The 16,377-nt window shown below is 39.8% G+C and overlaps 1 long non-coding RNA gene across 1 annotated transcript; it reads left to right on the forward strand.

Annotated features, from left to right (window-relative positions):
* The first annotated feature begins 10,839 nt into the window (after window positions 1–10,839).
* LOC148890245 (uncharacterized) lies at window positions 10,840–14,504 on the forward strand. The gene is made up of 3 exons (XR_016116606.1): window positions 10,840–10,921; window positions 12,189–12,254; window positions 14,372–14,504. It is a non-coding gene; the product is annotated as an uncharacterized LOC148890245 (long non-coding RNA).
* Window positions 14,505–16,377: the final 1,873 nt, after the last annotated feature.

A 16,377-nucleotide genomic window follows, 5' to 3' on the forward strand; every position in this document is an offset into this window, starting at 1 on the left:
TACGACTCCCTCACTTCTTCCATCGTACCTCCCTTCTCTTCCTCCATCGCTCACGGGCACGCGAGCTAGCACACGTGCACGCGCGTACCCCCACATGTATGTGACCTTTCCCGGATTGTGGTAAGATTAATTAATTAGAGCTCGTATTGACCAATAAGTATGTAAAATAGTATGACAAAAATGTAGACTTTTTTTGATACTGTATATTATGCACTGTTTGATATCAATGTGTGGGATTTGTTTTTCGTATTTTGAACTGGCTAGCTAGAAAAAAAACACGACGAAACGAAAAGGGTGCTGACTTTCGTGGTTTTAATAGAACACGAAGAAATGACACATTTGTAATTAGTTCTGTTTACATGAGCTGGGTGTTTAGTACTGAGCATTACTAAAGATCACAAGTGTCAAAGTAAAGGCCCTCGGGGGCAAATCAGGCCCATTTTATTCGGCCCGCAAAAGCAACTCAAACTTGTGAAATTTCATGATGCTTGCTAGCCTGAACCAAAATTTCACATTGTCCCATGTAAACCACACTAACAGTAATTATTTTTCAGTCACACTAACAGTCATTATTCCCCAAATTCATAACAGCGCCCGAGAGGAAACCATCACGACAACGTGGCCCACGGCAAAAAAAAAAAAAAAATAACTTTGACACCCTAGCTAAACATGGTTAGCTTGTTAACGGCCACAATCAACAAAACAGACAACATGGATTATTTTTGATTTTTGCACTTAAAATTATTAATTAAAAACAAACAAACAGATATTGGCGTGACCACCTACCGCTTTTTCATCCTCACTGGAGCCTCTCCAAGCTAATTTTGGGTATTATGCTGGACTGATCGCCGGCCAATCACATTCTATGAACAACCATTCACACTCATTCTCCCTTCAAAGGACAAAATTCTTCAATAGAATTGGTAGGAAGCCAAATCGAAGATAAATTTCCACATAAGAAGGCCGGAGTACAGATTTGAACCTTCAACCTTTCTGAATTGTGAGGTAGGTATGCACAAAACTCATCCACCGTGCCATTTTAACTTGCTTCAGTGTTGTTGTAATCTCCATAATGAGTTGATTCCTCAAATAGCATGTTTCTGTCAGTTCCAAGGACATCGTTATTGATTTCCTGTCATGACCTTAGCTTGCAGGCTGTTGCCTAAAATTCCAATTTTTCAGAGTCAAAGATTATCTGAATTGAGAATTCATCCATTCAAACAAACCGCAGATTTTCATTTTGATGCTCATGTTTATGTAGGTAAACTTTGTTCAAGTAATATTAAAGAATCCAATCTTAAATTGAAACCGCAATAGAAGAGTACAGAGTCGGTGACACCACACAATGGCACTTGGACGCCATGGACGTAATAAATCAGTTTAAAAAAGCATCACTCAGCTCACACCCTCCTACTGTTTTTCAGTTGATTGTTTTGAATGTATATATCCTGGATTTTTTTTTCATTGAACTATTTATTATACTGATGACTTTATTCGTAATACTACTACTACTACTACTACTACTACTACTACTACTACTACTACTACTACTACTACTACTACTAATAATAATAATAATATTACTACTACTACTACTACTACTACTACTACTACTACTATACTACTAATAATAATAATAATATTACTACTACTACTACTACTACTACTACTACTACTACTACTACTACTACTAATAATAATAATAATAATAATAATAATAATAATAATAATACATTTCATTTTTAAGCACCTTTCAAATCTATCAAGGACACTTTACAGTCACAGGCTAAATTTAGTGCATTGGCATCGGCTAATGATAGACTACAACAGATTCAGAAAGATGTGAGCTGCATCCGATTTTCATTGTAAACCACCTTGAATTTCTTGTAGGGGCAAAAAAAACTGTTGATGAAAATACAAGTCAGAATTTGACACTTGTTAAAAAAAATCTTGTATTGCCAGTTAGCATGCGCAGGTGACAAATCTACTGAACATTTAGAAAGCATCATTGCCATGGCACTGTTTTTCTTTTTATGAGCTCTGGTTTGAGTAAACCCACATTATCTGCATACATTATAAATGTCCAAAACACACTTTTCATTTAGTTGCCGCGTGTTGAGAATTGGAATGCAATGAATATAACTTATATTGGGATAATTTTAAGACAGCAGCTTTTAGGATGACATCTTTACAAACAATCTCAATATCACAAGTCAATCAATAACGGATTGAGAAAAAAAAGTATTGTCGGTTCATTGGCAGATGTAGTCTTTCACCTTGCTCCTGAGAGACCCATACGGCAATCCTCAAAAGCTTACAAATCTCCGTAGAGTTTTTGCAAGGTGTTAAGATCTGGGCATGTACTGTGAGTGAGCCGAGAACATAGCACATTGAGCCAACTTGTGAAAATAAGATGCGCATGTTTGTGTCGCTTTCAGACCTCGTTAGAGATAAAAGATAAATCGCTGTTGACACCCACTACCACAGCGCCAACACCTTCTATCTTCCTTCCCTCTGACTTCACAGTTCATAGGAGACGTGAATAAAACAAGTGTACCTCGTCATATAGCACATTGTTTTGATGACATCGCAGCCAACTGATCTGTGAGTCACATTTATGCCACCATCCTGTCCATCCGGCATCGTCTCAGATCAATTACAAATCTTCAATGGGTGCTTTTTTTTTTGCACAAGAAACCGAGGGTCGGAGCATTTAGTCAGTCGGCAGCCCTCTAGGGTAAAACTCGACTTGTATGTGCTGTCAGTTCTGCTTCTCATTTATTCATCTCCCAACTTTAGCGAGCAGGAGTGTCTAGGAGATATTGAATATGGATCAATAGATCACTCCCCAGGATGCGTACTGTCAGCCAGCAGCGCCCCGAGGCATGTGCCAAGCCTCCACTCACATTTGCATTGGAAGTTGCCAAAGAAGTGCGACGGGCCTAAAAGAGGCAAACTATGTGGCTTGTATATTTAACAAAATGTGCAAATGTGAAGGGGAGAAGTGAAAATAGTCCGCCTAAGTCAGTATGTGCAAGACTTATCACTACTTCTATGGGCAAACGTCTTCTTTATGCGCCTTGGTGGCCTCCATGTGAGTGCCTACATGCATACATATCCGGACGCACACATCATTTACTCGTGACTCTGACACGGCGGCGACACACACGGTGCCTACCTGAATTCAAATGATTACTGCCAAGCAGGGAAGACAATTTAGAGAGAATGAGGATTTTAGAGCCCTATGAAATATTAACTAAGTCGATGAATATATAACATGTGAGGTGATAATATCATTCCTTGACGATTTCCTCCTGACATGTGAGTACGATATTGTGGTATATCAGTCACGTATCAAATTAATTACTGTCATTGTTTGCAGGGAGAAAGAGTTTTGGGTACATACTTATTTTAGACCAACTGAAATTTATTACCATATTTTCCTGTGTATAAGGCGCACTGGAGTACAGTATAAGGCGCTCCCAAAACCCTTGATTTTCTTCAAAAGATGACTCTATGCCTTATAGGCAGTTGCGCCTCATATGTGAAGTCATATTGATCCACAACAGGTCTCTCAACTACTGTCAGCAGCCACCAACTCCATTTCCCCCTGTAAAAGAAGTACTGCGTAACCCCAGTCTCCACTGTAGCACATTTTAATATGGTTTGCCTTATATTTGGAAAACGTGTATATATTTATATAGTATATTTGGAAAACATTATTCATTGACGGTGCACCTTATAGGTCCGGCGCGCCTTATATAAGAAAAACGTTTGAAAATACACCATTCATTGGGGGCCTTATACACTGGTGCACCTTATACACCGGAACATATAGTATTTTAAGCATGTTGGCACAGCATATTTAACCGATGAGTAATATTTCACGTTTACACTCCACTATAATACACATTGTATTTGAATTAAAAAAATCTTTGTCCTTATAGGGTAAAAAAAGGAAAATTAAAGTATGTTAATAGCATATATAGCCAGTCATATCCTGCTGGGAATGATTCAGTGGACATAGACTGGAGTAAATGCGCAGCGCAGACAGGAAAACCATCATCTTATACATCAGAGTTTTCCACAGAATCAAATTTTCCGTGGATGCGCTACCAGTGCGGCAAGAAACAAACTGAGTAAGTGGCAGTGGAAAGGACTCAACCTGACCTGCAATATCACAGGTCAGAGAGTAAACACGGAGGAGCGAGCAGAAGACTTGAGGAGGAATGGGGCATGTTGAAGCTGCAAGGCTAATAGAAATGTTGGGGTCAGAGAATCTGTATTGGCATTGTAAGTAAAAAAAAAAACATAAATAAATAAAATAGAAAAAGGAAGGGTGGATGGTATTAATGTGTCGCTAGGTGGCGAGTTGTTTAAAATTGTTCCAGGAAATGGGTGCAGTCAACAAATGCTATTTTTCAAGTCAATGTAAATTAATATTTCTACTTCTTAAATATGCAATCAGATGAATACACATTGATTTTCATAATATGCCATGTGATGAGCTGGTAACCAATTGACGGCATCCTACACATACTGCCAAAATACAGCTGTGATAGGCTCAAGTACACTCGCGACACTTTTGAGGTCAAGCGAAAAATTGATCCATGAATGGATTGGATTGGCCTTTATTAGTCTTGCAGTGGATAAATTTACATTTCACAGCAGCAAAGTGATGAAAGAAAGAGGAAAGAAAAGAAGAAGTAGAAAAACAAAATACGGGACCTGCTGTAAAGGCAGCCACTCTCGTGGTGCCATCCTGAAGTAAAAACAACAACAACAAAATAATAATATGACAACACAAAGACAGTCAGTCATTCAATCTTCAGCACTTTCTGTTGTTGTATGAAGCAGTTCTAGATGAAAGAGGAGCGGATCAAAGCCTCCTTTTCACCAGTGGATCAAGGACGTCACGGTTGAATGTACAAGCTAAGTTTTGAAAGCAAATACAAAGCTGTAGCATCCATTGACGAAAAGAGATTGTCTCACATCTCCTGTCCCACGTAAATCTGCATCAATTCCAAGCTGCGACAGTTCCATATTCATAATATTTTGCTTAATTTCCATGTTTTGTGATTAAATTTACATGAGAGGCTGTCGTACGGCAACTCTTTCTATCATGTAGGTACAGCAGCTCCTTAGCAGTCAAAAGAAGAATTGTCTTTTAGGGGAAACACAGTTGAGTTTGCGGGAGGGAATGTATTGTTGTGCAAATATTTCACAATGCCCCTCCTGCCTTCTGTTGGTATGCAGACCTGATTAGAGGCCTTGATTGCGAGTGACAGTGTGCAGATTGAGTTGCACAGCCTCTCTAATTCTCTCTATTAATGAGTTGCTCTCCACACTGCTGGCCCGGACCCCATCTATTAATCACAATTTGTCATCGGTGTTGTGCTCCAAAATTGCCACCCCTTACTGCCCTCTCTCCCCTCCTAGCCGCATTATTCTCCTTCTACCTGTCTCTTAGATTCCCATTCTATCCCGTTCGTTTATCTCTTCCTGACGAACCTCCGTTTATAGTGTCTGCACAATACTCTCCTCTTAATTTGCGGCCCTTGCACCTGTTCCCTTTGCCACGGTTTTTTTAACTTGCATCTCCATCCTCAGCTCTCACACTCCTTTTTTTCCAACCTCGTGTCTCGCTCCCCCTCCACAGCATGGTGAGGCATACTGATTGGGCCTTCGCCCTGAAATTCACATTTTAATTCTGCTCGCTCCCCAAGGTTAAGTAAGCACCCTCACAATGGTAAATAATGAATTATGGCTCAGATTTGTGTCAAGATTTGCACTTTGCAATTAGGTACTCTCTGACCAACTGTGACTGCCAAGAAAAAAGGACGTTTCAATTGACACAAGACTAAAAGAAAGTCAAAAATAAAGTTAAACATATTTAAAATAGAATCTTCTATACACTTTGGGAATGGCACACTATGTCATATTTTGAATTCCAGAATAATTTTTAATAGCAGTGAATGACTTAATTTTTGTTAATTATATATAATTATATTATTGTTCATTATATACTCAGTTTGAACCTATTTGATACTGTTTTGATTTTATTAGGATTTTTTTTAATATGAACACGCTCAGCGTAAATAGGTTAAGCGCTTGTGATTGTCTTATTTGATGTCGAAACCAAATTTCGTCTTTCTGCCATTAGAAATATATGGATAAATAAATAGACAAAAAAAACTAATAAATTCATAGATAAATAAATATGGACGACTGAATGAATAAATAAATAAGTACATAAACAAACTAACAAATGCATAAATAAATAAGTACATAATCAAATAACAAATAAATAGATAAATAAATACATAAACAAGTAAATAAAAATAAAATAATTGACCTCTTTGTGATCATACATTGGCAGTCTTCTGTGGAAAACTTCCATTTCATCGAAAACATTTTTGTCCACACTAAAAATAAACACACACACGCATTCCAAATAAATTCGCCTGACCGACTCAGAAGATACAGTACAGTATGGTACAATTCACAGGTCAACTCAAACATTCAACTTCATGCCCCAAACTTGTTCTGCGTCATGCTCAGCAGCAGTTCCAGATGGAGATATTTGTAATCAGATCTGGCTGGCTGATATGGGATTTAATCAGACTCTCATTCGCAAGCAGGAGATTTGTGTCACCCGAGATAAGAACGCCAGCGTCTACTATTCCAACCGGTATCACCATGCACGAACCTGTCCTGGACTTGCTCATTTTACACCTGTTGTGCTGAAGATTCGTTAAATCTTCATGGTCTTCTCAACACCATATCCTCCGGTCACAGCATGACGAAATTTAAAACTGTCATTATGCTTACCCAGACCTGTTCAATTTCCTTCAATTTCATGTCTGACCGTGGTGATGTCACATTTAGGAGAGCAAGCGTGGCAACAGTCCAGACATTATTTTCCATTTTGTCTCTTTTCCTACCCATATGGTGTCATGGTTCCGTACTTAAATCTACTCCCATGTTGCTTCAGTTTGCATGCGGCCCATTTGTCTCACTCCTTTTGCAAATTGACAGCGTGTCAAACTATCACTGTCACATCATCGTGTGCTGTATTGTGTGCAGGAAATGTTTTAATGTGTAGCGTTTGTGAGGTGTCCTTTACAGCAGTGTTTTAAAAACATTTTGTTTGGGATCATAAAAATGCCCAAATTTGAAAACAGGTCTCAAAGTGCACATTTGTGAATATTTTATGACATTCTTGTCAAAGCATAGAGTGACAGTGACAAAATATCCCACTAAAACTGATAAATCTTCTATTTAAAGAAATTATTATTTATTTAGTTGTTTAGTTGTTGTCCAGTGATGAGTGTGCAAGTAAGAGAGAGAGAGAGAGAGAGAGAGAGAGAGAGAGAGAGAGAGAGAGAACGTCTAGTCGGGATGACAGGAGCAACAGAGAGAGACGAGATAAGAAGTGAGCGATCGTGAAGCGAGACATCGATGACCTTCTTTTCGCTCTTAAACCATGCTGTTCATGCCATGGCATCACTCAAAAGACAAGAAGACGGCCTATAGCGGCCCTGCTGCGACATGAACATGACAGCAGCTGTCTGATATACTGGACAGTAGTGGCTGATAAACATAGAGGCATACTGCACAGAAGCCTCAATGTGATTAGAAGACTCTCTTCTGATGCAGGCTTGAAATAAGGTCTGGTGACGTCACCTTGAACGTCTTGTGTTCAGGGGTTGTACTCTTATTTCAGATTTAGCCCTTCGTAAAAAAGGAAAACGTTGTGGCCATGTGAAATTGGACATACAGTAAAGTCTCGTTATATCGATATCGGATATATCGATAGTCCCGGTTATATCGATACTATTTCTATGCACGCACGGAGAAAATTACATGCAAACAGGGTCGGATATATCGATAGTCCCGGTTATATCGATATTTTTTCGGACTCCCTTGAATATCGATATAACGAGACTTTACTGTATATTATAACCATACATATCATATGGAGTGGCAATTTAGCCGACATGACTAATCCACAGAAGATTACACAATGTGTCGACAATACATTCTGGACACTGAGAAACAAGACGGTGTACGGAACGTAGAGTCGCTGTAGATGAGTGACGAAACAATCGTACAAACGTACCAAGTTTTAACATCAGAACAAAATGGGGAGCTGACTGCTCTTGTAGTCTGTGGATCAGAGATGGGTAGTACTGTGATGCACAGTGGAACAAAAATCAACAATAAAAAGTGGTCCAGGAGGGCGTTGCAGACTATCACAGATGTCTTTGGCTAGTAGGGGTTACCTGGTTAGCAGCAATAAATAATTTTTGGGGGTCAAACAACATGCTAGTAGTCACTTTGCTGTTTGATTACATGGTGTGTATCACACAAAACATGGACCAGGGTATGCGAAAGAAATCAATCATACTGTTTACTTTCATTCGAGAATTCTTGTTCAGAAGATACATTAATTTTATGCTGTTACTTTGAGCTACACTATAGTAGTGTGTTGAATTTTTATTTTACAGATGACTCTAAAGTTAGCGTATATGATTTTTGGAATGGATGGCTAAGGTTGTTTTTATATGCAAGAACACTCTGTGTTCAATCTTGGAGGGTCCAATGTATCTTTATTTCATTTTGTCACTTAAGGAGACTTGGAATCATGATTTCCTGTTGAAGTCGTTTCTTTGCCACATTTTCAGTTGAGCACCGGTTAAAATTTGATTTTGATCTTGGCTCTCGGTGTGAGTGAAATGGTGAGTATCACACTAAGTGAATAATTCATGCAGGCTCTGAGTCTGTCCATGTGTTTTCAAGACCGGGTATAGATCGGCAAGCTATGAATCATTCATTAAACTATTAAACTCTTAAAGTTGACTGTTAATTAACCCTTATCCTCTTGCTGTCATGTGGATGGGGTCGGTGACTGGTCCGTGCCCCGAGGCTTCCAACCAGCTGCTCACTCTTTCAGTCTTTGGCGTCTCAGCTCGCGTGTTTGCTACAGGGGCAGGAGGTGTCCGTGTGAGTGTTTGTTGGCTTTAAGCGGGCAAGGTCAATCCAGCTGAAAAGACCTTTGGTAAACCCACTTGAACTATTTTACAAGATTTAAATCGCGTAACTTGTAACCACATACCGGGGAGTAGATATGTGTTACTAATATTTTGGGGAGTTCAATGCTATGTATGTGAGCGCCTGCCTGTGTGTAATTGCCATGACGAGACAAGATGTTGAGGAGTCGGTGATGCGTGCCGTCAGAGTGCTTGAACACTTCACAGACGGCCCGCAGAGAACAGGACAGAACAGGAAAGACAGAAGACGGCGCAGGAATAAGACGAAGAAGATGAGTGAAGGAACAATGTTTTGCATTTAACATTACTTGAATATCAAACTCTGCTGAGGGTTCGCACCAGAGTTTAAGAGAAAAAGAGATTTAATAAATGTATGAATTTGTCCAATTAATGCAAAAACACAGAATGGGCTGAAATTGTGTGCCCGCAGAAGCAGAAGAATGTGATTTTTATTAGAAATTAGGAACAAGGGCATCTTATTTGTATGCAATTCATTTTTAGTGCAGCCATACTTGATGAAGCTTTTCCCATCAGTCAATTTTCTCCGTCGTTTTATCCCAGTGGCAGTTTGTGCATATTACCCCTGGGCCTTCAGTAGTGCTACGTCTGAATCAATGTGCAACTGTAAATGTGACATATTCGGAGCTGGCCGAACTTTGTTAATTATGTCCATTTTTATCTTGAAAAGTCCATCTTGAAAATGACTTCAACAGTAAATCTGAAACCAAATCCATTTCATCTTCTTCAGTCATTCTGGGTTGACAAAACCACAATTAAATCAACACATGTATTTGCTTATGCAGCTTGCTCCAGATACAATGTGCTATCTCTGGCCAGTATGCTCTGGCACTAGCGGCAAGTGATCATATGATTGACTGGTGACTTGCCAATCATAGTTTGCGAAAACTCTGTGAGCAGGCCATGCGCGTATACAACTCGAAATCTGATTGGTTAAAGCAACAGAGTCATCGACACCACATTTAATGCCTCAGGGCCTGCAGAACGAATTGTGAAGGAGACCAGGTAGATTTCTTACCCTGGTAACAAATGATGGCTGAAATGTGATTGGTTCAATGCTTAAATACGAAAACACACATCTGAATGCCGCATAACAGGGAAAAAGCAATGAAAGAAAGCTGAAAGACAATTTGGAATTATTTCATAAGAATTTATGGACAAAATATGATTAACATCCGTCTGTGATTCAGATATTTTTAGGCCAGCAGAGAAGGCCTAGCAGGCCCTGACGGGCCAAAACTGCTTTCTCCTCATGTTTTTTTTTTATTGTGCTCGAATAGCGCTCTCAATGGCGGAGTGTCTCCTCCGCCATTGAGCTCCTCTGCGTTCGAGCTCCTCGCTCGAACGCCGGGGTATCCAATTCCAGTCCTCGAGTGCCGCTCTCCTGCCGGTTTTATATGTCTCCCTACTCCAAGTGTTTCAAATGATCAGAAATTTGATCAAGATTATTCAGAGCTTGTTGTTGAAACGACCATTTAAATAAAGTTTGGACTCTCATGAAAAAGGGAAAAAAAGAAAAATATTGTCAAACGTAAAAAGCTGAATTTGTTAATCGGCCAGGGCGAGTACCACTGCTACTACATAAGGTAGTTTTTTTTTTAAATAGGTGTATTTGAAAAGAGATTTTTAGATCCAATTCGACTTTTGTCTTTATAAAGCCTTAACGTTAACTATGTTGTTTACAGGCGCTGGGACTGATGGAGCATTGTGTGATTGTTTACATACGTGTGTTTCTGTGTGTGTTTGCAGTGTGGGTATGGCTGATGGTGATGGGGTGACAGGCAGTGACGGTGGGTACACAGCGTAACCTTTCGAGTGGAGCCACAGGAGCATGACGGCCAGACTCGAAGGTAACAGAGAGGGAGACAGCGTGAGGTGCTCGGGGCTGGGGGCTGGGGGCTTGTTAGCAGGAGCAGCAAAAAGTCGACAGGAAAGGGAGATGGGAGCATATTTGTGTCATCTGCGCGTCTATGTGGTTGCTTCGTTGTGTCGTTGTTTCCCGCTGCAAACCGGCCGCGTGCAAAGAGGGTGGCATCAATCATAGTGTTTTAAAAAAACGCATGTTGTTCTCCGAGCATGTTTTAAGATAATTGGAACTACTTTCCTTCACTTTATAAACAGATCATAAGGGGATGGATTTCTTTCTATCTAAAATATGTTTACATTGATCTACTGTTAGTTTTGATTCAGGATTGTGCGCCACAAAAAAGCATTTGTGGTAAATCTAAGAACTTAATAGAAGCAGTTGTCACTTATAAAAAAAAAATTCACTTATACTGTAAAGGAAAACTATGTGTTGATTATCTACTTCACAGATGTCAAACTCAAGGCCTGGGGGCCAAATCTGGCCCGCCACATCATTTTATTTGGCCCGCGAAAGCAAATCAAATTCCATAATGCTTGCTAAGGTCCGAGCCAAAATTTCAAATTGTCCCATGTGTGTGTGTGTTTTCCCAATTATAAGCCGCACCACATTATGAGGTGCTACAGTAGAGGCTGCGGTTTTGCACGGCTACTTTTAAAATGTCTTGAGTCTTGGTTGCAGACAGTATTTGCGAGACCTGTTGTGGCTCAATATGACTTCATATATAAGGTACACCTGCGTATAAGTCATCTTGAAAATGAAGACTTTTGGGTGCGCCCTGTACACCGGAAAATACTGTATTCATTCGTTTGTTGTGCACTCTATAAGTCATATGTGGAGGTTGGAACATTCTCATGGCTTCCCCAAATTCATAACGGCTCCCGAGAGGTAACCGTAACGACAATGTGGCCTGCGCCAAAAAATCAGTTTGACAACCTTGATCTATGTACTTGTACAGCTATTAGCTCGGTTGAAACAATTTTGATTACCTTTTAATTGTACCTCAGTGAAATCTATGTGTTTTTTTAATTTTCCTACGAAGACTTGATAACACAAGACCTAATTGTTCATCATGTCTTGCAACCCTCAACCCAATTAGCATTTTTGTACAAACTGCGCGCACGCAAACACCAAGCAAACACCCTCCTCGTATGCCTTATCGCGTGATGCCTGTTTTACACTTACTGCATGTGCGCAGACACGGATGAGCCTCCCTGTAACGTTTCTCTCATTACAATGTCTGTCCCATTAAGGAGACCTGGTGAATAATTTATAGGCGACTGTCGGGAGAGCCTGCATGCGTTCAACGGAGGTCCGAGGTGAGACTTTTTAAGCTTTCTTGATTCGCTGGAGCCTTTCTGCCAATATTGCCTACCAGTTAAGCCCTCCAGTTCATTCTCACTGACAGTGAACACATCACTCCAGTATACCCTGAGGATGACTAAACTCATATCTTGATGTACATTCATTGCCATTTAATAGTATCCACTTAATGTGAATTTAGCATTTAGCAAGCATGAATAAACCAAAACCCGAACAAATTCAGGAATGCCACTCTACGTCATATTTTGAATTCCCGAATAAATTCGTGAATGGCAATTAATGAGTTAAGGTACTCCTTCCATCCATTTATCGATCCATGAAAACTTGTTTGGAATATTACCCACAAAAATTTACATATCAATATTACTATTTAAAACACGACGTTAGCTGATATCTTGGGAGTTACACCCAAATTAATTGGTTAAATAGAAATTTATTTTCCACAATTTCTATTCGCGTGGAAACACACACACACACAGTGGATTGAGGCCTGTGACTAAAACAAGTGCTGCTGTCTGCCTCAGTCGTCTCCCAGGATTTAGAGGAGGATGGCGAGGAATGTTAAGGAACTAGGAGAAGCCAAGCATATACTCTCACTGCAGGGTTGGGGTGCAAGGGAGGGATTTGAACGCACCACACAACTCTCTCATATCCATTCAGTCTGCAGAGACCTAAAACAGTCAGGCAAGAAGTGGGGCATCACTACTGTTTTAGCCATTTTGTTGTTTTTTTTTCCTCCTGACATTGTTTTACCCTTCAAGGTTTTACGATTATTTAAAGATAGTGGATGGGGGGGCTTTGGGTGGTGGTTTTGAATGCAACATTGCGTGCTATGCTGTTAATGACGCCCGGTGAGCTTATTTTTAATGAATTGGTGAGAAGGTGATGCCGTGCTGGGACTGGTCTGTGGGTGTGTGTGAGTTGACATTCCCTCATTTAAGCCCCCAGGCAGAATAACACGATATCTCATATTGATCCAGCAATCCCCACCCATACAGTCTTATCTATCTATCTATCTATCTATCTATCTATCTATCTATCTATCTATCTATCTATCTATCTATCTATCTATCTATCTATCTATCTATCTATCTATCTATCTATCTATCTATCTATCTATCTATCTATCTATCTATCTATCTATCTATTTCTTTATTCATCAGGTTGTTAATTTTTTTATTTAGTATTTATTTATGTATTTGTCTATTTAGTAATTTGTTCATGTACAGTTGCTCGTCACATCTGCCTCGCCTTCAGTCCATGAGGTGCATCTGTTTCAATCTAATCAGGGACATCGTCAAACTAAAATTGGCATCTTCTATTTATTTAGTTGCTTTTAAAGATCTCTTTTGTTTTTCATTCACACTACACAGTTGAATATGTAGTATTGCAGTCCACTATTATGAATCTAAACATACACATCCCTCACAGACGCCTTTCCTGCTGTCACAAAGTTAAATAGTTCCTTAACATCCCCCGGGGACTTTTTCCATTTTCCTCCATCTCTCCTTATCCCTCCCTTCCACTCGCTGGGTGCGGTGACAAAGCTCAGTGGACCACAGCAGACCTTGTCTATTTCTATCCCCTTCCAGCCTTAGCCCTATTTGATGACACATGAGGGCCCCTGAGACAATGGCTGACCCCCTCAGTCAACCCTCATCTCCCAGATTGACAGGTGTCAATCAACGTCTGGGTAGCCGCGTGACCCGAGGGAACAATTATGGACAGTTTGTGTTGGTGTGTTTGCTTATGTAGAGTACGCTCGTCATTTTGAAATGTCAGCGCTGTCACATTTTTTCCCCCCACCATTTTAGATAAATCAACATTTCTCAAAAATTGAACCCACAAACCACTCCGTTTTTAAATATGTCAATATTCCAGTGCACCCAATGGCCATCTTTTTATTTATTACACGTGAGCATATAAAATATGCTACAATTAGCCATCGTCAGGAAAGCCAGCTCATTTAATGTCCCATTTGTGTGCCGCCAGCTAAAGACGAAATGTTTCTTTGTGTGTTGTTGTTAGAGGCGGACAGCCGGCGGTCGTGAACTTTTCTTTGTTGTACCCGCACTGACTCATTCATTGTTGATCTGTATTCTGTTTTCCTCAGCTGCTAGCAAAGTACTAATGACAGCGCATCCAGATCAAATCCATCTTTTCACCGCATTCTACAACTTTACAGATGTGGTGGCAACTATCACCGCGAGGCATTGAGGTGGGAGGAAAAAAAAAACAAAAAAAACATGCTTTCTCTTCTAAAGCAAAGGAAAATATAGACCGGGTATATCATTTACATTTCAAACATGTTTTTTTTTCCTCAAAACAATTTGTCAATCCACGCCTACATGCCAGTTTGTGTAAAATTGAGGTAATTCGATGCCTTGGGCCAAACATAATTACTTGCGATCTGTTTATTGGAATTTCTGATCCTGTAAACAATAATTTAAATGAAATACAATTCTATAGTATATCGACTTCACTCAAACACATCTGAGGCGGTTATTTATGACGTCATGTGAGAGGTCAGTTCAGAGCAGGAAATTGATGAAATCCGCATGGGTAATTTTCTTGTTAGATGGCTTTTTCTGGAAAGCAATGTTGTGTTTTACTTTGAAAAAAGATAAAAGCCTTTTTAAATTTTGTATTTCTTTTGCAATGTTTATTCCTAAAGGAAGACTGGCCTAACAAGCTGTGTTGAGAAAATTTACACACTGAAATGATCATACATTATGATCTACAATGTTGTTTTTCGACATGAGATTTTTAATAATGATGCTATTTCCGTCGTTTCCTTTTGCAGCGTTTGTTTCAATAGACAAATGCAATTTTCCATCAGAATTTCATGTTCCCTACTACTGAAGTGATCTTTTTTCTTCTTATTATTTTTCTCTTTTTTGGGGGGGCATTGCGGTCGTGGAGCCAATAGAACAACCCACGCATAACTTTACCGTGTTCCACATCATTACAAGAGACATGCTAATGTGTGACCACGGAAAGCCACCACTCGGTGATTTAACAATTTCCCCTATGGGGCCGCTTTTAAAATGAAAAGTGATTTTGATAATGGATGACTGGTGGTATTTAGATTACATTTTATTATCAGTTGCGTGAACAGCATTTCATTACCAAGTCACTAAAACTAAACTTATCATCTACAAAATGCAAATGTATGGAGAGGTTGAGGGTGAATGCTGGGATGCTGATTGAAAAATATAGTTTTTAGGGAACCATATGGTATGATAGTATAAGAAACGTAATCGTATGGAGCAATATGGAAAGATATGCTAGCTCAAGCTAATCACCGCTAAGTCTGCGGTCAAGTAATTGGGGAAACTTGGTGAGGGGGTGGTTAAAGAGACTTGCTGTTTTATCATAATGAGGTGGACCAAAAAAGACTGGGGCAAACAGGCCAGTCGTTAGTTAGGAATGTAGGAACAATCCGTGGGGCCACAGGGAGTGGTGCTCTGTTCCCCCCAACTTGAGAGTAGGGACCTATCATAGCTGTGTCCGGCGCCGCCATGTCTGGACATTAGGGATATATAAATAAGGGCGATACGACCAGTAAGACTTTAGTTCGCTGATGAAGCCTCTTGGATAGGAGGCGAAACGTCCGACACCTTCAAAAAGTACAGATGACGGCTGAAGAAACCTTCTCATCGTTGCTCTAGAATCAAAACAATGGCTTCAGATTCAGAGAAGATGCTTTCTTGTTACTCATCCAGTTCTGAATATGATTCAAATAGTTCTGAAGAGGAAAGCATACATCGTTGTACTAAATTCATCCTGTCTACTTGATAACTAATGTTAAGCAGATTCCTTACTTACAGACAGTGTATTGTAGGTGTTCAGGCGGAAGTAGTCGCCGAAACATGTCAGGTATTTGAACACCTACAATACACTGTCTGTAAGTAAGGAATCTGCTTAACATTGGAAAGCATACATGCTTGCAATCGATTAAAGAAGTTCTTCCATATCATTTTGAGACGTCTGGACTCATATGTAGCTCTCAGAAAATGCACAAGATGGCGCCCAAGCTCCGTTGGAAATGGGCTGATTTGTCTGCTGGGAATTTGTGTCAACTAGTTTGAAATATAGTGCCACTTAGCTGTTTTTTTG

This window comes from Hippocampus bargibanti, linkage group LG12, assembly GCF_051943395.1.
Source record: "Hippocampus bargibanti isolate YZ-2025 linkage group LG12, ASM5194339v1, whole genome shotgun sequence".
Classification (NCBI taxonomy): Eukaryota; Metazoa; Chordata; class Actinopteri; order Syngnathiformes; family Syngnathidae; genus Hippocampus; species Hippocampus bargibanti.